The 18,785-nt window shown below is 34.9% G+C and overlaps 1 protein-coding gene across 16 annotated transcripts in view; it reads right to left on the bottom strand.

Moving 5' to 3' along the window:
- Positions 1–18,785, bottom strand: part of Ptprk (protein tyrosine phosphatase receptor type K) — a 504,921-nt gene that overhangs the window by 264,776 nt on the left and 221,360 nt on the right. The gene's annotated exons all lie outside the window — the stretch shown is intronic.

The raw sequence follows: 18,785 nt of genomic DNA, 5'->3' as shown, positions 1-18,785 counted from the left end.
TGAACTAGCAAAAAGCCTATTCAAAATTCAAAACTATTCATAAGAAGTATATTTAAATATATTTAAATAACTTAAGATATATTTAATAGTAAAGTTCTACAAAAGAAAATATGGGAAACTTTGTAAGATATTTTAGCCCTCCTTAAAAAATTGTGCATATGCATAAATATGTACATCCATATTTGGCTTGACTATAATTTCTGAGTCTATGTAAGATAAATAAGCTAAAAGTATACAGTTCATTTACTTCCTTACAGAATATCAATCCAAATATTTGGTGATATACTTAAAAATTCATGTGTCATAAATCAGCAATCAACAGAATTTTTAAGACTTTAAGAATCCTTCTTGCTAAAAGTTTTAAAGTAAAAAATTGCTATCTAGAATATTTGGAGTATGGAATGAGTCAACAAAAACAAGAAGAAAAACAACATTCTTTCACAAACTAAGTCAACATTATTATTGAAGAATACTCATAACCTACCTGGTGTCTGGAAATTTTTAAAAAATGAATTGTTTGAAGCAGAAACTAAGAGATTACAACACCAAAAATAAAGAAATCCTTGGAACTCTTGAAACTACAATGGCCTGAAACTATATATATTTTTTAAATGTGACCAATTCATAGGCCAATTTTGTTACCCATATAAAACAGAAGGAATGGAATAAAATTAACTTTTAAAGAGATGGAGACAGACAATGAATTATGGCAGATGGAGTAGGACAGAAAGCCTTAATTTTATTGGTATGATTTAGTTATAAGCATAGGAATGTGTGACATAATGACCAAGTGTTTCCTTTAATTAAAGGGGTAAAGAGCACAATCCAACCTAAATTGGTTTAGGTGGCTTAAAAAACATTGTCATTAGAAGGATTATAGTCTATGAAAATCAAAGGCCTTTCCAGAGACTTTGGGAGATACTTAACCTACGTAACCTTTGCACTGATACTACATTTTACCAGTAACATAGAAACAAATCATATACATGATGCAGGGTGCAAAATGCCTTGAGAGACTAGGTCAAATGTTCTGAAAATGTGGTCCTGGCACCATAACCACCACCACCTGGGAGCTTCTTAGAGATAATCTGAGTAGAACTCAGTGATGTGTGTTTTCACAGCCCTTCCAGAAATAAAGATGCAGATATATCATGCTCATTTAGGCTAAGCTCCACAGTTCAGATGCAGAGAAAATGAGCTAGAAGTTATGTGACAGTTACTAGTCCCTAGGAAGAAGTGGCCCTAAGAACCAGTATTCTAGCTGCAGTATATTTTTCTTTTCAGAAAAATCAATCCATATAGAAATTCATGGACTTTCTTCATCAGATACCTAGCTAAAACAAAAATATAAGCATATATAAAATATTAGTTTTTTAAAAAGTTTGAACAATTGACCACTTGTTTATTCATAAAAAATTTAGGGAGTATATAAAAGTTGATAAACTAATACTTGATAGCAACAAATACTTTTTTAATTCCATCCTCAAGAGAGTCACAATCTAGCAGAGGAGTGAGACAAATTAAGAAATAACCATAGCACTGTTTTTTGTTTTTTTGATGAAGTAGTTAGAGAGGTAAGAGAGACCTCGGAGGAGGAGAAAATGAGTCCACCTGAGAGAAAAGCAAAATACTTCAGAGAAAATGACTTTTGAGTGATTTTCTGGTCAAAGGAAAACATCCTTCATGGACCAAGAATTTAGCCCATACTAACTAAACACTATTTTATTCATAAGAACTACACATACTATTCTTAACACTAGGAGTATACCAAGGTGGATGAAAAGCAGAGCCACAACTTCTATGGAGTAAAGATTTAGTAACAAAAGATGTAGGAAGGGTTGGCAAACTGTTTTCCACTGGGAAAGCAGAGAGTGATTGCAAAAGGAAATGATTCCAAAGCAGTTTTAAAACTAGTGAAAAAGGGGGTATTACAGATTGAACGAGGTCCATTCTGCAAAACAGCAACAATAGGAAACATGAGAGACTGTCAGCACAAGCAGTATAATCAGGACCAACAGAACAGAGGAGTAAGGACTGGGAGATTGGAGGCTGAGACTTTACCTTGCAGAGACTTTCATGCAATAAGCGGCAGTCTGCATTTTATTCTGACAGAACTTTAATGCCTTTGAAGGGTTTTACAAATGGTATAATGTGATCGATTTGCACCTTAAAAAGGTCAGTGTGATACCAACAACCACATTGAAGTACTGGAATCTCATCAGAAAAACCTAAATATCAAACAGTACACTTAAACGTGCTTGGATATTAGTCAGCCAATCAAGAAATACTTATTGCACCCTTAGTATGTAAAATGATGAAAGAAGACTTAGATTGTATTGCAGTCTTCATCTACATACTAATGACAAACATACATGTATTATTATATATCCAGATAAATATGTGTTGAGTTTGTTTACATTTTAAATATAAAATTTAATAACACATCAACAAATGCTTAACTAAAATTTTAAGATTTACTTAAATTTAATTTAAGACTTAAAAATAATGTCATAAATATTCTCTTTACCTAAAGATTATAAAACAGTGAGTGAAGTTGTTATAATAAAGTGCTAATTTTTACTTCCTTCACCTCAAGTTATATTTACTTTTCAAAGATAGGAAAATGATTTAATTTTCTCTATATTGCATGGCACCAAAAAAGCAACCAGACTTACTGAACTAACCTAATTCAAAATTCCAATACTCAAAAATATGAATGTTTTTTAACTTGTAAACAGACCTGAAAACTGGTTATAAGCTCATAACCAATTTTGGCAGAAAAAGAAATCTCTAGAATTTATTTTATTCAGAATTAAATAGGACTACCAAGAAGTATTTAAACAGGATCATTTGAGGAGATACAAACAGACCACAAAAGTATCTGAACATAAAAATCATTTCTTTTATACTTGAACTTCAATTTTACTTTTTAAAATAATTCTTTAAAAAAAAAGAGAGAGAAGCTCAATGTTGTCTCTAATTTCTTCCACTAAAAAAAAGTAATATGAAATCAATTAAAATGTTAATAATAAAAACCATACACACGATTAAGTCAAGCTATTACACATTAGGTAATACACAGTTGCTGCATGGCTTTATTGGCTAATAGCTCTCCTTTACCTCTCTCTGAAGTGGTCATACTAATAAGAGATAACTAACCATAAAACTGACCATTTGTAAATAGACCTAAACTTTACCAGTATAAGCTCATAACAAATCTTGGCAGAAAGAAAGAAAACCAGAATGTACTTTATTCAGACATTCATTAGGAACACTGAGAATTATTTAAACAGGATAATTTGAGGAAGATCATCAGGGACTTATAGTATGGTGACCAAAGCGCTATGGAAGAAGGAGCTATGCCACTGATGAGTAGAGATAGAGTAATCAGGCAAGTCTCTTAGAAGGTAAAAACATGAATAGAGACCTAACTGAGAAGATGGAGAAAATACCATTCCAGGGAAGAGCTATAACAAGGACAAAGACCTTAACAGAGAAACCATCTTGGAGCACACTAAAATCAAAAGACAGCATAAGGAGAGAGCAGAGAGCAGCAGCTAGCCAACTTGCTATGGAGCTAGCCAGGACTCAGAAAGAAATGTGGATTTTATGTTGTTTGTTTAGAAGTTACTGGAGGATTAATTCCTAATATCTGATATGCATTTTTTAAACACCAGTCTGCTGTGAGAACAGCCTATTAAAGGAAAGAAGGTAAGATGGCAGAACCTTAGGTAGGCCCATCTTTGAGGTCAAATATAGAAATATGGACTATACAGTGCTTCTAACAGGTTTTTGTATTACAAAACAAACAAAATGACAATAGCTGTATGACATCTAGAAGAAATGGACAAGGATGCTCATAGCTCAAGGCCGAATCTATGCATTAAGTTGTCCTATCATCGATTTCTCTTTACAACTGTAATTACCATGCTGAGGATCTCCAACATGGCCTGGGACACCAGCCTTGGATGCACTAACCAGGGATGTGAGACATGGCCAGATCAGGACAGACTGCTTACACTTAGGATGTAGGGAGGAAAGAGTGGTTTAGTAAACAGGGTGTGTGTGGAGGAGGGCAATGCTTGTAAAAGTATGACTGGTTTTCCTCTCCTCTACAACAAAATATGCACATTCAACTAAGTCATCAAGAACAGACAAGGAGGAAGAACAATTAGAAGGATGTTTTAAGAATGATCAGTTTTTTTTTTCATTAACTTATGTAAAAATCAGAAATCCTTAGGAAAGGACCATTACAATTCTAAATATACTACTTTTCTACCAGTTGGGGATTTAACTTAAAGCATCATTCTTCCCTTTACATTTAAGTAGAGTTAAAAAGAAGCAAAAGAATGTTACTTGCTTCTGGAGCATGGAAGAGCTAGTCTACATACTCTCTTTCATTCTTCAGTCCATAACCCTAGACATAAAGCAAGTGGAAAACATGGGTGTAATTTTGGTTATAAAAGTCTTAAGTCATACAGATCCAACAGTAGTTGAAGGCAGAGTTTCACTTTTTACTTTACTGAAATAGTATTTGAATTTTTATAAACATATATCAATATATCACCTGTGCATGTCAAAAAAAATTAGGTTATTAAATATATCAATATTCTCTTGATTATACTTTTGAATACATGGCTTCCTCAAAAATATTAATTCTGTTTTTCACTTATTTAGAAAAAGAATTGGGTATTATTCTAAATGTCACAAGACAGACATGGCAGAGAAGTGCCACAAGCTCAATTATGAAGCTTATTCTGAGTTCTGTGAGAAGTGGTTTATGGGAGAGCAAAAGCCAGACGCAGAGACAACATTAAGGGGATCACTGCAGCTGTTCAAGCAAAACAAGATGGCATGAACAAGGAGGATGGCCAGGGAAATGGAGAAAATGGTCTTATCTTTGCAGGCCTAATAGCTCACATAGCAAGTGACATGCAGTGTGCCTGCCATAAATATCCCTTCAAGTAAGAAGGGACAGGAATGGAGGCCAGCCAAGTGGAAGGCTAACTACACTAGGATTTTTAATTTGAGCTGAAGAGGTAGAGCATTTCTCTTGGGGATAGTCCATGCCTTAAAGCACTTTCCTAATCCCATATGATATTAAAGATTTATTTAATCACTAGTTCAACAAATTTGGAAGCAAGTGAGCAAAGTTATTTCAAAATATACTACATTCTCAGTTCAATTCCAATACAATACATGCTTTTTAGAATGTTAGGAGATATTGGAAGAAGAAACAAAAAATTTTGTCCTGAACTACTAACCTAATTTATGTTCTCTTTGCTTTTCCATTTCTCTTTTTAGTTATGGGCTGATGTCTCTACTTAGTATTTCATCCTAAGCCTGCATAGCAATAATTTCTTTTTTATCTCTCTTGATCTGTCACTCTGTCAAGCCTCTGAATTTAATTTTCTCTTTCACCTGCCCAAGTATAAATCCCATCTTGTCTTTACTTTTTTCATATATCAAACTCAATGCTTAAAAAAAATTTCAAAAATAACTACAATTACAATTTGAATCTGTTAGATGATTCATTGTTTTGTTTCTTTTGGCTCACAAAATTAAAGATCAGTATTCATAAAGCACCACATGGGTTTGAAATTTAAGGGTGATGTTTTTAAAAAGGAAAAATATCAAAAATAACAAATAGCTAATTTTCCAAGCTAACTATTAAAATATTTTAGTTTATAATAAGTGAAGTATTATACTTCAAATATCTGATAGGTTCATTTTTATTATACTTTCTTTGTAAAATGCATTGTCACCAACTATGAATTAGCAAAATGTTTAAATTCTAGCTATATGTATATAGTTATCAAAGGGCAGGCACTATGTGTGCAGAGCTTCTCAGTCTATAGCACAACTGTCCAATAAAGTTATCTACCATGACATAAATGTTCTATATCCTTTCTACATGGCAGCCAGCAGCCAGCAAAATGTGGGCAAAGAGCACTTGAAATATGGCCAGTAAGACAGAAGATGTGGATTTTTAATTTTTTTTTACTTTAATTGAATTTAAATGATCACATCTGGCTAATGGCTATCTCATTGAACAGAAGATCTCTGAAGTATGAATTTCATCAAGTTTGCAGAACAGTTATTTTGGGGCGGTTTTAATCACAGTTAAATCAAAAGTAAAAAGAAGCAACCGTAAGCCATGTAAGAGTAATATAAATTCCAAAAGAATAAAAACTGTGGGTTCTACTCCTAAGTACAGTTTCAGTTGGGCCTTCACATGGTAGACTCGTTATTTCATGGTATCAACAAGCAAGAGTAGAGGGAATAAGTCTAGAATCTAATACCAGGAGTTACTCAGCCTGAAAAAAGTCTCTCTACGTGTGCAAATGACAGAACCAGTCAAGTGTGCTTTATGTGGATCAAGCTATTCTATATGACTGGCTATTACAGTCAAATATTACTTTCCAGGTTTAGATGTCATCCCAATTTTATGGATGACAAATTAAACAGCATAGTGAAAGCTATACTGCAACTCGAAATTGTGCATACACCAATTTTATGTCCAGTTCCAACATGTTTTCTCCCTAGATTCAAACAGCATGAGACAAACTCAAGATTAAATTACTGAATCCAAGTAAGTCTGTGGCAGCAAAAAAAAATTTTTATAAAGCATATTACTTTAAAAGGGCATCTCTATCTCCTGGGAACCAGATGAGAATCTTATTTAAAACATAAACATTGATCGTCGATATCTATATCTCATAGTCCTAAATTTTTAGTCTTCTGTTTTTATTTCCAAAGTGAGTTCTTTTGAAAAATGTTAGACTTCCCACATACAAAAAGAGAAAACTAACTTTCCAGAGAAAAGAATGGGGGTGTCTATTAAACTATCTGTAATAAAGGCAAATCCTTTAAAATAGATCCAATTACAGAGCTATAGAGGATGGTGGGTTTGAGAAGGAGGGTTACACAGCTAGTGAATGGCAATAGCAGCATTCAAACTCAGGCAAATTTGGCACCACAGTCCTTGACCTTCAGCACTTGTATGTGTGTAAACTCATCAGTGGCGTTACCTTTCAAGACTGTGTCCTTGGGCTGGAGGTGCAGCTCAAGCAGTAGAATGCACAGACCCTGAGTTCAAACCCCAACTCCATCAAAAACAACAAGAAGACTGTGTCCTGAAGTACAAATTTAAACTTGAAGGTACATTTTAATCTCTGAAGTGGTGTGAAATTTAAGTCCTTAATAGGGTATTTTAGAGATTTTTTTTAAAAAGAATTTTTAATTAGCACATACTATGGCTGAAATGTTTGTCTCCTCTCAAAATTCACAAGTTAAAAATCTAACAGCCAAGATGATGGTATTAGGAGGTAGGGCCATTGGGAGATGATTAGATCATGTGAACTCTATCATGGTGAAATGGATCAGAGCCTTTGTAAAAGAGAAACCCAGAGAGACCTTCTCGCCTCTGCATGTGAAGATACAGTGCTATGAATGAGGAAACATGCCCTCATCAGACACTGGATCTGTCAGCACCTAGATTTGGAATTTCCACCTCCCAGGACCATGTTTGTAAGTTACCTGGTTTATGGTATTTTGTTATAGCAGCCTCAAGGAAATAAGCAGACTTTTTTTTTTTTGGCGGGGGGGGGGGGGCGGGGGGGCGGGCGGCGAGCAGAAAGCATGGAAGCAGGTTGCAGAAAGAGAACAAGAATCACACAAGGCTAAAGGTGTAGAGGACAGGCCCTAAAGCTGGGAAAGGACACAGAAGAGTTATCTAAATTTTGTGCTTGATACACAAGAAATATCTAGCAAATATCCCTTCACTTTTCAGTGATCAGGCAGTAAATGAGGATTCAGATAAATGGGTTAGTGAGGCACAAATTCTAATCCTGTTCATGCTGCTTACATGGTACTTGCCAAATAATCTCTTTATGTTATGACTCCTTCCTCTAAGAACACAATATCTGAGGTCTTTTCAAGAATCATGATTCTATATCACCCACACAGAAGGCAACATATCTAGAAGATCAAGTAGTGTCTCAAGACACAAGAAAGGAGAAAGGGAAGAAATCAAGAAAAGCTTGCAGAATGCCAGAAACAAACTTGTGCTAAATCAGTTCTGAACTTAGAAAGTTTTATGTACTTCCTTGAAAACAATCCTTCCAACCTAGCCTAATCAACAGAGCTTGCACATGGAATAAGTAAAAATACAAAATAGAAATAGGATGTGATGGGATACACAGGAAAGTAATAACTGGAAAAAATTGCTGAGAAATGCATGAAAATTATGGTTCATGGCATTACAGAAATATTAAGTATCATAATGAAACATTTATTGTGATACTGAATATTGTATTATTAATCTTACAAAGATCTTATAAAATTGTATAGCTAATTAAATGCTAGCTTTGACATTTAACTTTTCACAAACAAGCAGAAACAAAAATACACACATATTGGATGAGGGAAGTGGCTCTGAGTGCCTGCCTAGCAATCATGGCCCCTGAATTCAAATCCCAGTAGCACCAAAGAATATGTTTGTGTGTGTGTGTGTGTGTGTGTTTACATACACATATTAATGTATACCCAGAAAACAACAAATCAACACTGATGAGTCACTATGAAATAAATGGAAAAAGAGTAGAATCCACGATTCATCTACTCAGAAATGCATCTTTAAACATATTAAAATGTAACTCATTTCTTCAACCAAATTACCAAGAATAGAAATCACTAGGAGAGAAAATAAAATATGAATTATTTTATGCCTTCTCCTTTATTCCTATTATTATTTCAAAATCCACTGATGCCATATCATTTAAAACCAATGAAATCTGGACGATGAGTTATCTCTTCCTTATTTTTATTTTGCACATCTTTAACAAAAATGAGCATACAAAATAAAAACATATGAACACATTTCTGTGTGAAACACAAATCAAAATTAGCCCCAATTATATAACTTAGTGAACTTGAGATACTATAACCTAAAGTAATTATAACATCCTATCCAAAAGAGGAAATGTTAAAGTTGACTTTGTAAATGAAGCCTGGGTTTCCCCCTAAATGTATAATTCAGCCTTGATCCACTTGAGCTGGGACCCTGCAACTGACTCTGGAAAATTTCTTAAGACTCCCACACCCCTTTGTTCTCTGAAATAGGACTGTTTGGAGGAGGTCACGCAGTAACGTGATCTGTCCTAACATGGAACAGGCACTCAATAAATCCTTCTTTTCCTGAGAAAAGGACACAGCTTCTATGGAGGAGACTACCCACCATAGCTCAGCCAAGGCCTCCAAAATGTTGACATGAAACAGTTACACTGACCTAGTTCAGGAATCTCAAGTCACATGTATCATGTCAGGACTTGGAGGCAATGACTGGGTGTTTTTACTCTGTTTCTTATACAAAGCTGTCAGTGACTACCTCAACTCCAACTCGCCCATCCACCACACACAGTCCAACCAAACTTAAGAACCTGATAGCCAGTATGACAAGGAAAAAGCAAAGTACTACTATTTGTTGTGCATTTATGTCATATAGTTCCTCAAGCATTTTTGAACAAACTTGAGGCCTAGGCATGTACAAGGAAACAGACAAGTGATTTAGCTGGGATTTCATTATAACTAGCTAGATCCTAAACACCCAGTCTCTTTAAAACCATGTAACTCCTCCTCCAATATTTGGCTATTATTAATAATTCACAAAACAGCTTCCTCTGAGGCATTTATACAAAGTAATTGACAAAGTGAGGCACAGAGTCCACAATTAACCTTTGATAAGTAGCTGAGCCAGGAGAATGGTGAGTTTGAAGTCAGCCTGAGAGACCATCTCAAAAAAAGGAGGAGGAGGAGGAGGAGGGTAAGGAGGAAGGGAGGGAGGGAGGGAGGACTGGAGTGGAAGTACTCAGTTCCTATGAAATGATCGCTGTCAAAGGAATAAAGGGAGAGTGAGAGGAAAAAGCCCATGTCTCCAGTGTGATGACTGTGGCTATAGACACATAGACCTTGAAAGGCTGAATGCAAGGTTGTTAGCTTAAGTAGTCCAAGAATAACAGAAGTAAAAAAAAAAAAAAAAAACACAAAATCATAAAACTACATTAAAATTGCTAAAAAGGATAGAATATGCATTCAAGCTGGAGATTTTTAAAAAAGGAAATCTTGTGTATCTTCTTGGTAATGGCATAAACAAATGATCTGAAGAAAAATACAGTTTCTCTATTATTTCAATTACATGTGCAAATAGAGCTCTCTTATTTTCTAGTGATTATAAGGAAATGTACAGTTCAGCTAAAATATATACTGAACCATCACAGAACAACCAGCATTTTAGTTTAATACAACAAAATTCTACTGTTCCTTTTTAAGTCTGGTATAATGGAGGGGAAAAAAATTGGATGGTACTGGCTGGAAAGACTGGAGTGGAAGTACTCAGTTCCTATGAAATGATCACTGTCAAAGGAATAAATACATTGGCTTGTACCTTTCCCATTTTTATGCCCTCAAGGTATGTGATTATCTTATAATCATTGCTGTTCCCCAGAGAAACACATTTTGCTTCATGATACAATTTTTTAAAAGTGGAAAGCATTACCAGAGGTGCTTGCTAAATTGATGATGATGATGATTTAAATTAACCCACATTTGTCACTAAATTCCAAGGGTCATCCATTATTGAGCAAGGAAAAGACATATTTTCTAATGAGAAGAAACATAATGGAAAGAAACTGAGAGAGACATTAATTAAAGTTTATATACAAGAAAAGAGCTACTAAAAATGCTTGTGATTTCAGCTTTTTTGAGGAATGGGGTTCATCTGAGAAAGACAAAGCATCAAAGACCATCAAAAAGAGTAAAACAGTTTACTTATACTTGCCCATTGCATTACCAATAGAAAGTCATTCTGTAATAATTACTGTGCCCCAGTGAACAGTAAAATTATCTTTAGCAATTCATTTGTTTTACAGTCTCTAAAACACATGGTTCTAGCTAAATTACTGTATAATAATTTATCTCCTAAGTTTAAGTCAGTACTTTATCTGGAGTACTGTGTGCTCATCTAAAGTAAAATATTTCATATTTACTAAACACACCTTACCATTTTATTCTTTGGTAGCTATATATGGCCTCAAGATAAAGTGTTTATCAATGAGTATGCCAAAAAAATCAGGGGATTCAATGAATTCCATTGAGGGAGACTTTTCCAGTTTCTTTTCTCACCTTGATAGGAAATGGGGAACTGTATGGTTAACATCACTGAAGGAATAATTATCAGTCTTATCATTTGCTTCCCACCAATAAAATGTAAATGTGAACTCTTAATGAAGGTGACTTGAGACTGTTCATGTATTATATGATTTTCTTCAGTCCTTTCCTGTACCATTACACTCATCAAAAGAATGATCTAGTTGAAATAATATGAAATTAGCTATCACTCTGATGTCATATACAGAAAGAGAGGTCACATCAATCAGTAATACCTCTGTCAAGTAAAATCCGATGGGAGCCAACAACCTGGTAATAAGTGTCTCATATCTCATGCTAGAGCTGATTGCTCCCAGCAAAGCCCCAGAGGGAAGGAATTTATTCTCTTCAATAGAGTAAAGGTAGTTTAATGAAGTAGCCTCTAAAATTTAGTTTAAAAATTCCAAAGTTTATCAATCTTATAAGAAATGGGAATTGCTACCTAATTATCCTGCAAAAATATAACTACATTCACAAAGTTCATTAACTTCTCCATTGTTGAAAGCTACACAGCTTCACTATACACCAACAATTGCAGGCAAATGTTGAACACCTGACAGTATGAAGATAAATGAAATCGCCACACTATGTGCATTAAAAGTATCACGGGATTTTTAAAGTAATAAAACTAACAATGTTCTACAGAGAACATTACATAACAGAAATCAAGAACACACAAAATTCTTAATTTTAACACCCAATTTTGTGCCTGACACTGTGCAAGGCATATGAAAAAAAGAGAGGTTAGAGTAAAATATATGGTTCCTGCTTTCAGTGGAATGTAATCTTTTGAAATTCATTTACCGCAAAAGTGTCAGATAGTGCTGTGGTTACTATAGTACACCATTAAAATAAAGGCAGTCCCAACAGTCAGAAGGCCAGAGACTAAAAAAGATGAAGATGATTGCAAGAGGATATTATGTGGGCTATGACAGAAGTATCTACATAAATCTGAAATGCAGAGGAAAAATTGTCCAGTGAAGCTAGAGAGCCTCAAAGTAAGGTTCCATTTTAACTCACATAAAGGAAAAAAAGAGGTATGATTAGAAAAGCCTGGAAATTTGGAAAAAGATTTGATTCCCCACAAGTCAATTAAAGTGTTCAAAGAAATTCATTCAGTAGCAGTTTGCAAAATGTTCTAACTTGGGATAGTGATGCCAGGGAGGCCAGTTAATCAGAAGAATGCCCTTTGGCAACTGAGGTGATGGAAATAGAGAAGTCTACCTAAATATGAAACAAGTTACAAGTACTACCTAATTCATTAAAGGATTTTAATATGAAAAATGATAAGATTGCACTGTGATAAAAGTTGAGTCATCTCCAGCCTTATAGTCTCCAGCCAAAAAGATTCTGAGAATGATTACGTCACAGATTTAGAAACGGGGACATAACTGGAGTATAAGAATAAATGTCACCAAACACAGTGTGTTCCAGCCTGTTATCCCAGCAATCTAGAGGCAGAGGCAGAGGCAGGAGGGTTCAAGTTGGAGATTAACCTGGGCTTCATAATTCAGGCCAGCCTGAACCACAAAGCAAAACTCTGTCTCAAAAACAAAACAAAACAAAAAAGAGAGGGAGGGGGCGGAGTGGGTGGTAAGGGAGGGGGTGGGGACAAGGGGGAGAAATGACCCAAGCCTTGTATGCACATATGAATAATAGAACAATAAAAAAAAAGCCCAAAGAGTAAATGTAAACAGTTTATTTCTAAAATACAGAAAACTAAAAACATAAACCAGCCAGCTAAAATTAGGTAAAAAGTTTTAAAAATTTTTTTATGTGTACTTCTTTTACTACCCATATGGACCCCATAAGAACTGACATATAAAAGGACAGTCTGTTAAACTTTGGACTGCTATTTTCAAGAGTCCTAAAATCACTGGCATAGTATGTAGAAGATAGTATCTCCAAAATCAACTTCCCTTGTATATGTGCTACAGTTTTTCTGTGTAGTAAAACAAAGTCAATTTAGCATTCTCTGTGGATGCAAGAAGATTTTACACCAACTGAATTATTATTTTTTCTGCTGATTGTACCTGCTAGTCGATTACCTTAGCCCCAACAGGCAGTCCTTACTTTTGGGCTATGATGGTTTCCTTGAAACTACATTATAAAACAAATAGCTGTAAAGGGGATTAAGTTTTCCTATTAAAATGATGGTATAATTCACATAGAGGTTTTGACATCAATAAATGATGGCAATGTCAACCTTGTTTTGTTAAAATAAAACTGCCAATATACTCGTACACAAATATAATCATTTTAAATAGTAAAAATATATTACAAGTCATCTAGGATTTTTGTACTGAGGAAGTCTTAGAAAGTAACTAAATGCAGCATCATACTTTTTGGAGGAGAAAAATGACATACACAACATAAACCTGACTCCAAGCATGTCAGTGTGCTACTGACAGAAATTAGACTTTGGGTTCTTCTGATTCAAAGGTCAAGGTATTTTAAATTTTATTATACTTCATGCCTTACCAACCTTATCATACAGTGACCATAAATAATTATTACACATTGATTATAAAAGGAAAGCCAATATACTGTAGAGATATTCCACATAAATGTTGCAATTCTACCACAGTCACAGTTCTGAGCATTTTCCAGATGTCAGAAGCATTAGGAACATCATCTATATATGTGTTTCACAGAGTATATAACATGCATCAGCCTGCAGTCTTTTTTACATTTTATTAGTTTTTGTACAAAGGTTTTCACTATGGTATTTCCATATATTAATATATTGTACTTGGATCAAATTAATCCCCTCTGTTGCTGTGTACTCTCCTAACCCATTCTATCTCAATTTTAACAGTTTTCAGTATATTTCATTATGCAATCTTCACACATAGACAGAATGTACTTCAATATTTTCCACATTGCATCATGCCATCTTGACTTAAAAATGTATATTCTAGACAAGTTACATTTTTTTCAAAATGCTATTTAGAAAAATATTGATTTATTCCTCAGTCCCAAAGAAGAAATAATACCATCTCAGGATTTATTATGTTTAAATTTAGCCAGCATAAAATCTTTTTTTATAGAGAAATCAGTGTAATAGGCAAGCTTCTACAGACCAAGATTGTAGCTCTAGTTTTGTTTTCTCAGATGCAAATATGCCATATTAAAGAACAGGGCAGGACAGGATGATAACGTCTTTTTTATCTTCAAGTGCTATGATTCTGACTTCAGTTGTCAACTCTTGGCAAGTGAGATTTGCTTTATTCAGGTCCTTAACATAGACAGCAGCCTTGAAGGAACAAAAAGGACAGACAAAAGGCTTCCTGAGCTCTGTAGTCTATGGAGGGAGGGAATAGAAGCTGCAGCACTTTGCCTTGATAATAGTGGGAGAACACAGCCCTCAAAAAAAGTCTTCTATAGTCAATCCAAGGTAAGGGAGATGGTTGGCAGAGGATCAGGCGCTGAAGGAGCCATAGTGGTTGCCAAGTCAAAAGCATAGGAAACATGGTACCCAACTGCCCTGAGTCAGAGGTGTGATTACCAGTTAAGTGCTTTAAACTGACAGGGATGGAGAGGGGGCTGACCAGGTGTCCACATGTAAATGTGGTCCTCCTAGGTTCTTAAACAAATCAAGATGAAAGCACCACAGGGAGGTTGAAAGCAGATGATTTCCTTCACCCCCACCCTGTTATCAGCTTTATAAGAGCTGTAGCTGGAAAATGGCTGATAAAACCAGTGTACTAATCTCCCCTGCTATGCTTTGATCGGGCTTTCTGGCAGAAGCAGCTATTAACTACTCCAAAAAAGAAGGGTCTGATCAGGTGCAAATCCCTCTGGGCACCCTAGCCTAAGCTTAGAAGTCCCCCTCCTCGATAAAAGTTTAAAGCATTCACAAAACACTAGCACACTAGTGTTCTCAACTTTGAAGGAATCATTACTCAGACTTGGCTTGCTGTGATTATAATACTTCTGGTTCTCTTCCAAGACTATGGATGCATAGTCTCTGCCCAATGTTTTGTGATGCTAGCATATTTTACTGGTTTATATTCATTTTATTTGGGAGAGTTAGGAGGTTAAAAAAAGCACTTAAAAATACTATCAAAATGAAAGGATAAGTGTGAAGTTTATGAATAAAATTAAAAGTATCATCATATTATTAGCACTTCTTAATATGTCAACGATTTGATTTCCTAAAACAGAAGCCCAATATCAACTATAGTGAAGTTTTGCACATTGCTTACAATGGATTTACCCACAAATGAGTTAGTCATTAAAACATAAGTTAAGAACAACAATGGATTCCTTTTTAGTATGTAGTTCAAGAAAATATCAAATGTGCACAAAAAGCAGTGATAGTCTTTCTGAAGTCCCAGAACCGATTCTATGAAAACCAAAGTTCCTCCTCCCTAATAAAGTTTGGAAAACTGAGACTTTGAAGCACAAAATTAGGCAACCCACTGATCCCTAGACCCCAGATCATGGATCAAAATTTTTGCACACTTGTGGTCTAAATTGCAACACCTCCTGCTATAGTCATACTAAGATTGAACACTATTCCAAAACATGTCCAGATGTCACAGGCCAATAGTCCATGTATTTCAGATGCAGGTACACCTAGGGTCATCTCCCTTGAGATTTCTCCTAGCCTCTCCAGTTAAAAAGCATACAGCAAAAAGCACCTAGAATACTAGTCAGTGCAGAACTAGCAACATATTACTGTAATGTCTCAAAAACTCCATAATAGGAATTTCACACTAACAAAATAAAATGTATTTTGTTGAATTCACTAATGTGAGGCTGAAAATATCAGAAATTACTAGACCAACAACACTAAAAGACCAAGATTTCATTGTGCCAATTTCCCTCTTAAAATACTTAAATTCCATATTTATAAGATGATTGCAATATAAAATATTGGCCAAGAGCTTATTGAGTATAAATAACAACCCACTACTTCAAATAAGCAAATGTTTACAAACCATGACACTAAAATATTATTGTTTTTGTTATTTTTAATTTCCAAGAAGAATTGCATTCCTACAACGCAGTACACAGGCTTCATTTCCATTGCCTATGCTTTAAAACCAATAAACTCAATTCCATTTCCCAGTTCTCTAGGACATTGGCATTCTCTGAAAATTTGAAAACTATATAACTATAATCCAGTATCTTGCTAAGTATACTTTGGACTCCCAAAAATAACTCAGTAATTATTAAAGTTTTAATATATTTTTAGAGCATTTTTTAAATTACCCATGTCAGCCAGGTGTGGTGACTCTCAGCTATTCAGGAGTCAAAGGATCAAGGTGGGAGGCAGCTGGGGCAAAAGTTAGCAAAACACCAAATCTCAGCCTGTAGTTGGGCATGATGGTGCCCACCTGCCTGGCCATCATGGTCATCCTATCTACATGGGAGGCATAAATAGAAGTAGCTTAACCCCAAACCAAACCAGGCAGAATGTGAGACTATATCCAAAAAAATAGCTAAAGCAAAAAGGTCTGGGAACATGGCTCAAATGGTAGAGTACCTGCCTATGAAACATGAAGCCCTGAGTTCAACACTTGGTATCGCCAAAAGATACAAATAAAATGAAAAATGCTACATATCTCATGATAAACTGTTTCCTTGGATTTATAATTCTCTTGAATAAATTTAAAATTTTGCCACAGATCTATGTGCAGATTATCTGCAGACTCAATTCCTGGCAATTACACCCAGATAAAACTCTCAGGTTGTTCCATTGATCTTCATGTGGCCTTGAAAACATTTTCATTTGGAGCCCAAAGAAACGATTCAGAATGCCTCCAAAAACTCACAAGTACATTGCTTCACTATGACATTTGTAAGCCAGCTCACAGAAGAGTATAAACTGAAAATTCCCAATTTGGCTAAAATGAATGTCTTCCTGTACTATTTTACATTATCAAAAAAAGACAAAACCCAAGTTTCTGGGAAAATGTCTTTTTTTTTTTTTTTCCCCTAAAAACGAAGGACAAGAAGGTAAAACAGTTCCTCTCTGGGGGTTGGTACCAGTGGAAGAGCGGAGGATACAAGGAAGGGTGAAGGAAGGTAAATAAGATGGAAATACTATGTACTCATGAATGAAAACGGAAAAATGAGACCTGTTGAAACTATTCTACAAAGGGGTGGGTCAGGAGGGATAAGAGAAAACAATGGAGAGGGTGAATTTAAGTAGGACATATTGTAATCACTTTTGTGAATGTCACAATGTACCCCCAGTACAACAATAATATGATAGTAAAAATTAAAATTTTTTTAAAAGTCAGGTTTCTGGCTTAAGTTATAAATGAAAACTATAAATGAACATGGCCTTTTGTTACTGGTAAAGTCTCAAACTAAAATTATTCAACAGAATTATTGAATAATAATTTAATAGAATTATGTTTATAATGTTATAATCCCATGCCACCAGGAGCCAAGTAATGTATCTGTTTCCTATGTGACTATGATATGTCAGACTTTAGGAGGCACTCTCACATACAGCGTTAGCACTGTGCAACACACAATACTGTTTCATTTAATAACAGCATACCTACAGTACAGGAATTACTTGTTTCGGAGATGACACAAACATTCACAGATGGTGACTCCCTTGACCTAGCTGATAGAAAATGGTGGAAAAACCAAGATTTGAACTCATTAAATGATTCTGAACCCTAGGCTCCTGTTTTGCGATATATTTACTGCAAGTACTATTTCTGTATGTGTTGGTTTAGTTTTGTCAGTGTGAAGGTTCAGAGCACTAAGATAGTTCATCTACTTATATTTGTTTGTTTGGGTGTGAGGTTTTTACACATTAACTTATAAACAAGGGACAAACTCAATAATGTTACACAGAAAAAGTGAAGAAAGAGATCAAGGGCTGGAAGCAGAATTTTCACTCCAGGTCTATTTGGCTATAAATAGCAAATGGCTAATTAATTGATAAGTGAGGGCAAATACCATTTAATTCTAAGAACAGTTAAAATAAAAAGGGACTAAAATGGTAGGAACACTGAGTCAGGAGTTAAAGGTCTTACTAGTAGTTTTTAGAAATAAGGATTAGACTGCTCAACTACAAGGGAGGTTAATATTCACCTGAATGTTCTAGAATTACAATGGACTGTTATTGGAGAAGACACGGCATAATGCAATGAGAAGCACACTGGTTGCCAAGAGAGATGACTAAGTCCCATTCTCAATAACTAAGTGTATAACATCAGTTAAGTGGAAAATTCTTTCAGGCCTGCAATTGTATACACTCACAAAATGAGAAGACAGGACAAAAAGCTTTCCAAGGTCCTTTTCAGTATTAAAGTTTCATGAAACTAAAGGATAGCTTGTATTTGATGAGTTATGAGTAGCTCCTAAGATTATTTCAAAATTTAATCTTATATTTTTGTCACATGACATATTGTCTTTTTATTAAATTTTTCACAAATCAAAACCTAATTAAGACTCTAAAACGGGGGTACTATGCATACAAACCATGCCTACTTTGTAGAATAATTTTCATCAGGGAGAGGATATACAGGAGACATTTTTTTCCAAAAATGTAACTAGGTAATGATATTTACTTAAATATTAAATGATTAAATGTTTAAATCACTAAT

Source organism: Castor canadensis, chromosome 1 (assembly GCF_047511655.1).
Source record: "Castor canadensis chromosome 1, mCasCan1.hap1v2, whole genome shotgun sequence".
In the NCBI taxonomy this organism is placed as follows: Eukaryota; Metazoa; Chordata; class Mammalia; order Rodentia; family Castoridae; genus Castor; species Castor canadensis.
The sequence above is the reverse complement of the archived record's forward strand: the minus strand, read 5'-3'. Positions and strand labels throughout refer to the sequence as shown.